General features: G+C 41.6%; 1 pseudogene; it reads left to right on the forward strand.

Moving 5' to 3' along the window:
* The first annotated feature begins 7,477 nt into the window (after positions 1–7,477).
* LOC115274453 lies at positions 7,478–7,873 on the forward strand (annotated as a pseudogene).
* The last annotated feature ends 665 nt before the right edge of the window (positions 7,874–8,538 follow it).

Consider the following 8,538-nt stretch of genomic DNA (forward strand, 5'->3'; position numbering starts at 1 on the left):
TCTTTCTCTCTCTCTCTCTCTGCCCCTCCCCTGCTTGCACTGTCTCTCTCAAAAATAAACATTTTAAAAAAAGAACAGAAATGACTCATTAGGTTGGGATCTTGAACCTCCTTGGGGACTCCTCCTCCAGGATCAGCTGAAGGCTTCTGAATGAAGCCAATTCCATTCCCCATTCCAGGGGTAAAACTTGTGACCCAGGCCTATGCCCACTGAAGACTTGTTCCCCTTGCTTATACTTTCAGTTCATAAATGGGTACATGCTACCAAATCAGCCTAATCAGAGATTCAACTTAGGGGCATTTTCTTATAAGCTCCAAGAAAAGCAGGCCCTCTCTGCCCCACTGGACACAAACATGGAATTCTATATTCTGAAAAGTGTCGATGCTTATGTTTGGAGCACAGGGAGTGAGACTGCCAAAAACAATTTTTTACAAGGAGAAACTGGAGGTAAGAAATGGAAACATAAGCTAAATCCTGGTAACAAGTTTTAGGCACCTGGACCAAAATTTACCTGAAGTCTGCTGGGCTTTTCAATGGCCTGAACTAATAAATATTCCTTTATGTTTCCAGTTTGGACTGGGGTTTCTTTTGCCTTGAACAAAAAGATTTTAATGGATATGCTATGAAACATCGATACCATCATGTCAGTCTGCTCTCTAAACCACCCCCCCCCTGTAGTGTCTGATTTTCTTCAAGATAAATTCAACCTCGTGAACTTAGCACAAGTCCTGACCCCTCTTATACTCAGCATCTTCCCTCTGGAAATACCCAGTTTCTTTGGATTTTTTAAACCTATGTGCTTTGCATACATCAGCAGAGCCTAGCTCGGATCCAGAGAAGTCTCAATTCCATTAGCTGTAAATTGGGAATAAAAGTAGCATATTCCCTGCAGATTGTCATAACGGTTCCTAGGAGATAGTAATCTGTGTAAACTATCTAATGCATGGCTCCTTCTCAGTAAATATTTATTAAACATTAAAAAGTAACAAATTATTAAAGAAGCAATTCTCTGAAATCCAGGATGACCCATGTGATAAGTTAAATGCTTCTGCGGAATACGAACATTTCCAGACCTCTGTCCACCATGGTAGAATTTTTACACTGGAATGATCCAAACATAAAATCTCTAACTAATTAAACGTGCTCTCGAATTTAAAGGGGAGAGGTGATCTATTGGCTCCCTTAACCTCAGAGGTAATCACTGTTTCTCTTTTATCTAATGAGTTCTGTCATTGCCTTCAGAAGCCTCAGGTGTCTTTGTAGAATTATTCATTCTAATATTACATTCTTGGCTTCTACTGAGTATATATTCTTGGCTTCTACTGAGACTCTATTCTTTTTTTAAATTTCAGTATAGTTAACACACTATTGTATTAGTTTCAGGTGTGTAATATAGTGATTTAACAATTCTAAACATTACTCAGTGCTCAGCAACGTAAGCGTAATTTTTTAATATTTATTAATTTTTTAGAGAGAGAGAGAGAGAGAGAGCACATGTGTACAAGTGGGGGAGGGGCAGAGAGAGAGGGACACAAAGGATCCCAAGCAGGCTCTGTGCTGACAGCAGTGAGCCCAGGGTAGGGGCTCGAACCGTGAGATCATGACCTAAGCAGAAGTTAAGACACTTAACAAACTGAGCCACCCAGGAGCTCCAATACAAGTGTTCTCTTATTCACCACCTTCTATTTCACCCATATCCACACCCACTCCTCTCTGGTGACCAGCAGGTTGTTCTCTACAGTTGAGAGTCTAATTTCTGTTTTGTCTCCTCTTTCTTTGTTTATTTGTCTTGTTTCCTAAATCACGCATATGCGTGAGTTCATATGGTATTTCCTGAGCAGTTATTCTTAATGACATCACTGAATTTTTCATTGAGGCCTTTTACAAATGAGTCCAGATGAAATTTATGGGTCTACCCCGTGCCTCAGTTAACTCAGCTGAGGTGGAGCCCAGATGCACCCTGTGACCTGAGCAAATCAGAGTGTGGAGTTCAAGTCTCCTCCTGGCTTCTGCAGTCCTGGCCTTGTGGCACTCTGCCAAGGTTAGTGTCCTGATAAAGGACGCTGAGTGCAGTGGTTAGGGCTTCGGCTCAGGAGCTGTGCTGATCAATGCTCTAGCTGCAGGCCACATGTGGGCTGCTAACTCCTTGAGCTGTGGTGACTGGGGGTGCAGAGCTACCTTTTTTATTTGCTTTAGTAATACATTAAATTTAAATAAAAATATAGACTCCTCATTCAGTTACAGGAAACATCTAAATATTTTTAAAATTAAAAAAATTTTAATTAAAAACTTTTTAATGTTTTATTTATTTTTGAGAGAGAGAACATGAGTATGGGAGGGTCAGAGAGAGAGAGGGAGACACAGAATCTGAAGCAGGCTCCAGGCTCTGAGCTGTCAGCACAGAGCACGACATGGGGCTCAAACTCACGAACCACGAGATCATGACCTAAGCCAAAGCTGGACGCTTAACTGACTGAGCCACCCAGGTGCTCCTATAAGTTCTTGCAAGGGGGTTCTCAGTATAGGTCATTTCCAAACCAGTTCTGCTCAAGTTTACTTACTTAAGGAAACTTTTAGAATAATTTGGGTATGTGAACCTTCTTTTTTTCAACTGTATTTCATGAGATCTAAGTACAGATTATGTGTTTCTGCTGAAAATTTAGCATTCAAATGGAGATGCACTCTATATGTAAAACCGTGCTAGATTTCAAAACTTAATGTGATTAAAAAGAATGTTAAATATCTCATTAGTAAACATTACATTGATTATACATTGAAATGATAATATTTTGGATATATTGAGTTGAGTAGAAAATACTACTAAAATGAATTTCACCTCTTTTTTGCTGCCTTTTAAATGTAGTTATTAGAAAATTAAAAACATCATGGCTTGCATTCTATTCCTTTTGGATAGCACTGCTCTAGAGTAAACTCACCTAGTTCAAATCTTAGCTCTTATAGGCTGTGTGGCCTTGGGCAAATCATTTAACGTCTCTTGGCTGAGTGATGGTCAAGTGATGTTCATCTTTTGCTCTCTATTTTTTTAGGGAGGGAGGGAAGGAGTAGGCTAAGGGCAGAGTCCGGCCTAGCTGGAACTGGACTCCGGGCTTGATCTCACAACCCTGAGATCATGACCTGAGCTGAATCAAGTCAGAGGCTCAACTGATTGAGCCACCCAGGTGCCCTTACTCCCCTATTTTTTTAAGGGTGACATGACTTGATACGTACTTTGTGTTTCACACAATGATGCATGATAGTATGCAATGACTATTAGCTTTCATGTATTTAATGTTTATAAATTACTATTGCTTTGCATATTTATTATCTATGCTACAGTTTTCATTTAGGAAAATACCAAAAAGCTATTACTATATTTTTCCATTGCATGGGCCCAAATTCCTCTCATTTGGTCTAAACATATTAACAATATTAACCAAAGCGATTAGGAAACCATGTGTCATGTTAGAAAGAACGCTGTTTTTGAAGTCAAGGTGTGTGCCTATTCATCCCTGATCTACTGTAGTCTGTGCGACCTTGTTCCACTCACTTTGTCTGTCTGGTCTCAGTTTCTTATAAAAGTCACTGATGCTGGAGTTGGTGATGTCTCAGCTCCCTTTCAGATATAAAATACTGGAATTCCTTTGAAATTAAAGGCGTGAAGCCATATATATGTTGAAAAGAAACCCAATTGGTAAGGTGGAAAGGGAAAGAAGAGAGGAGTATTTATAAGTTTTCTTCTTAAAATTTTTTTTAATGTTTTATTTATTTTTGAGAGAGAGAGAACATGAGCAGGGGAGGGTCAGAGAAAGAGGGGGACACAGAATTCAAAGACAGGCTCCAGGCTGTGAGCTAGCTGTCAGCACAGAGCCTGATGCAGGGCTCGAACCCACGAACCGCAAGATCATGACCTGAGCCGATGCCGGACGTTCAACCGACTGAGCCACCCAGGTGCCCCTGTAAGTTCTTTCAAGAGGGCTCTCAGTATAGGTCTTTTCCAAACCAGTTCTGCTCAAGTTCACTTAACTCAGCTAAGGATGACTCAAGATGCATGAAATGGCCCTGTGTGAACCAGGTTGTAGGATTCAGTTCTCATTTTCTTAGATTCTAACACTCTGTTAGTGTTGCATTCCAGACGCGGAGTGGAAAAGTAGTAGTTTACCTAATAATACTAATAGTTAATGCACAAATCCCTTACTATGAGCCAGGCACTGTTGCTTCAATTGATAAATACAATCCTATGAGGTAAGTTTTAGGACAGAGTCTAGTTGGTGAGGGGACATGCAGGCAAAAAAACTTAAACTGCCCAAGGTCACACTCCTGGGACTGACTTCAAACCCAGGTGGTCTGCGTGAGGTGCCTTCCTGCTGGACACTGTGCGGTGTTGCTCTGGCCTTCTAGTGAAAGGCCCACGTCAAGTGTTGGGGTTACTGGGGAAAATGTGACATGTGGCTCCTGCCCTCAGAGAGGTTAGAGGGTTTTGGCAGAGATAATACATATTAAATACACTAAGGAGCTACTGTTTATTGCATATTTATGATGTACACGGCATTATGTGATGCATAGGTTACAAATGATCTCGTGTTGTTTTTTTTACAAAAAAAAGGGGGAGGAAATCTATCACAAATACTAGAAAGATTTAATGAATAATGTAAAAGTATAAAACTGGGGACCTTGACCTACTTTAGGTGCAAGAACATCCAGAGACTTCTTCCACAAGACAGAGAAATTTTAGCTGACATCTGAAATTGCATAAGCGCAAAACAGCAGTGTGTGTGAGTGTGTGTGTGTGTGTGTGTGTGTGTGTGTGTGTGTGTGTGTGGCTACTAGCAGGAATGATGAAGAGTATTCTGGGCAAATGGCCTGGAAGTGTGTGCTCAGTTTCTGTGGATGCTGTTTGTAAAATTTCAAGAGGGTTTTACGCTGTAGCATTGTTCTTTTGTTATCATGCTTTTTTTTTTTTTAAAGTAGGCTTCACACTGGGGGGCTGAGCTTGAACTCATGACTCTGAATTCAAGACCCTGAGATCAAGATCTGAGCTGGGATCGAGTCAGATGTTTAACCCACTGAGCCATCCAGGTGCTTCTGTTATTGTGTGTGTTTTTTTTAATGTTTATTTAATTTTGAGAGAGAGGGAGTGAGTGAGCAAGTGAGTGAGCAGGGGAGGGGCAGAAAGAGAGGGAGACAGAGGATCTGAAGCGGGTTTTGTGGTGGCAGCAGAGAGTCTGACACCAGGCTCAAATTTACAAATCATGAGATCATGACCTGCCGAAGTCAGCCACTTAACCGACTGAGCCACCCAGGCGCCCCCTGTTATTGTGTTATTAACATAGACTCTACTACCACATCTGCAGGGAATCTGTCTCTGACTGACTCTTGCAATCAAGTCAGTTCCCCCTTTTGCTGTGCTCTCAGAGGGCTGTGCCTGCCTCTTTTAGCTCTGAAGGTCACGTTTCAGTTTATTTGCATGGTTCTTTGATTAACACCTGACTCCCACCAGATTTAAAGACCCATCAGGTCAGGAACCAAGTTTCTTTTTGCTCAACATTCTATCTGTAGCAGTGAAATTTGTTAAGTCAATCAATCAAGAGGTATTTTCAGAATAATATTGCTATTAGCTTAGAATGATCACCAGGAGTTCACATTTATCTCTTTTTAAAATTTTTTAAATGTTTATTTATATGAGAGAGAGAGGCAGAGTGTTAGTAGGAGAGGAAGACACAGAATCCAAAGGAGATTCAGGTTCTGAGCGGTCAGCCCACAGCCCGATGTGGGGCTCGAACTCACAGACCGTGAGATCATGACTTGAGTTAAAGTCAGATGCTTAACCAACTGAGCCACCAAGGTGCTTCCACATTTATCTCTTAAAGCATACAACCCCAGACGAAATAAAAATTAATTTTGGATTAGGGATCATTGCAATCTGCTAATAGAGCACACAGAGTTGGTCTGGGCTGCCTTTCTAGCAAAGCCTTTAAAAATGATCTATATTCACATTGTTTTGTAAATAATATACATTATGCAAAAGCATACTGACAGGTCTGTGAATGAGTTGGTAAAATAGGTAATCTAAAAGTTTCTTTATTCTTTGAAGAAAAATGAGTAACTGTCTTCTAAAAAACATAAATTATAGAACATTTTTCAGTGATTCTCTGATTTTCCTAGGTAGGGATTCAAATATATTATTTATATTTCATTTCTTTTGGTTTTCTTCCTGCATGGTTTTCCCTTTTATAATTCTCTTTTTAAATCTAAAAGAGATTAAGAAGTAATGTGTTTTGTAATATGTCAAATGAAAGAACCAGATGAAAGAGTATATATAATTTTATGCATACAAAGGTCAAATAGGCCAAACTAATCCACTGTTAGATGTCAGGTTAGTAGGGACCCTTTACAGAGCAGACCCTGGTGGGTTTCTTGATCAAGGTCCTTATCACATGGGTGTGTCCAGTTTGTGAAGAGTCATCTAGCTGTACGGTGATGATGTGTGCACTCTTCCTGATACGTGTTGTCCTTCACTAAAGTCATACAAATTCAGACGCGTAATGAGTGTTCTGAAGCAAGGAATTCACTGTGTTTTTGGAGACTTGAATGAAAGGCCCTATTAAACTAAGAGTTAAATATTTCAGAAAAAGGCATAAGGGAGGTTAATTGAAGAAACAGCGTTGGATTCTGGTCAATATCGTTAAGAAGGGACGCTGTATTTCCCTCGGCCCTCAAGTGGCTAACTGCGGTGTCCAGAAACTTTAGAAACTCTGGAGAGACCTGGAGGCCGTGTTCCAATCCTGGCAGCCTGACTCCGGACCACAGGACTCTATGCTGGGCGATGGCCCTGGTCCTCCAGCCTGGCTTCAAGGACAAGTACTGGGAGCTTTAAGGAAACATTGCGAGGGGCCCACCTGCAGGGATTTCCAGATGAAATCCATGTGGGATCTGAGCATTAGGAGTTTGCAAAACTGCTCTGGTAATTCCGATATGAATCAAAGTTTGAGAAACACTGTTCTTTGCTATATGATTATACCTTTGCCCCTTGAACAACACAGGGATTGGGGCGCTGACCACCACCACCCAGGTGAAAATCCACTTCACACTTTTGACTTCCCACAAACATAACTCCTAATAGCCTACAACTGTAGATCACATGCCTTACTAATAACAATCAATAAAGTTCCATATTTTGCATGTTCTATGTATTACGCACCATATTCTTACAATAAAGCAAACTAGAGAAAAGAAAATGTACTAAGAAAATCATAGGGAAGAGAAAATATATTTATACTACTGCACCGTAAAAATTTCCCCTATAGTCAATGTGCCCAGTGGTCCCTGGGTCTGTCTCTTGCTTCAAAGTGTAGGCATAGAATAGACTCAGTGATGTCCCTTCTTCCAGCCCTCCCACAACCCTCCCTTCTTAGCCATCCCTGACTCCGGGATCAGCCAACACCATCTTCTGAGCTTAGCTCCTTACTGCTCATCAACAATGAGCTCCCAGATTTCTCAGAATATCCCAGAGGTGGATGCTGCGTTCGGCCACCTGGTCAACCTGCATCTGCAGGCCTCCTACACTTACCTTTCTCTGGGCTTCGATTTTGACCTTGAGGATGTGGCTCTGGAGGACATGGGCCCCTTATCCCACGAGCAGGTTGAGGAGAAGCTTAGGGGCACCCGGCATCTTTTGAAAAACCAGTGCTCTCTTCTAGGACTTGCAGAAGCTGTTTTAAGCAGAGTGGGGCAAAAACCTGAGGCCAAGAAGGTTGCCATGATCCTAGAGAAGATCCTGCAGCAGGTGCTTTGGGGTCTGCATGCCCTGGGCTCTGCTAGTGCAGATCCCCACTCCGTGACTTCCTGGAGAACTGCTTTCTGGGTGAGGAGGTGAAACTCATTAAGGAGATTGCGACCACCTGACTCACCCGTGCAGGCTGGGCTCCAGGCGGGGCTGGGCAGGCAGCTCTTTGAAAGGTTCACCTTCAAGCCTGAGAAAGAGCCTCAGGAGCCCTGGAGGGCCCCCTCTGGTGTGACCCTGGTGTCAAGGATGGTGCCGGAATCTCTCCCTGTAGCCACTAGGAAGCTTTTTAACCACCCTGGAGCCCTCTTTCTATCTGTGGAACAAATGGAAACAATGAAGCGTTTTGCAGAAAAAAAATGCAAATATAAGACCTGGGCAGTTCAAGCACTTCAAACCCATATTGTTTAAGCATCAACCGTATTCAATTATGTCATATTTTACGATGCTATAATACCACATTATGCCATGCTGTGCGATGCCATGGTATGCCACAGTACAGTGTACAGCTACCCGATGTTACATATTACCTAAAATCACATATATATGTAAGATAAGGAAATGCATGAAAATGATAAGCCCCGCATTCAAGATAGTGATTAACCCCAGGAGAGAGGAGGGGGCTGAAACCAGGAAGGATACATGGGGGAACTCAACATAACATATGTACATAACTTTTTATTATATTTATGTTCTACTTATTTATAATTTTCTTAAGCTGGAAGGTGGGCACTGATGAAGTTGAAATCAATCATTCA

This window comes from Suricata suricatta, chromosome 12 (assembly GCF_006229205.1).
Source record: "Suricata suricatta isolate VVHF042 chromosome 12, meerkat_22Aug2017_6uvM2_HiC, whole genome shotgun sequence".
NCBI classification, from domain to species: domain Eukaryota; kingdom Metazoa; phylum Chordata; class Mammalia; order Carnivora; family Herpestidae; genus Suricata; species Suricata suricatta.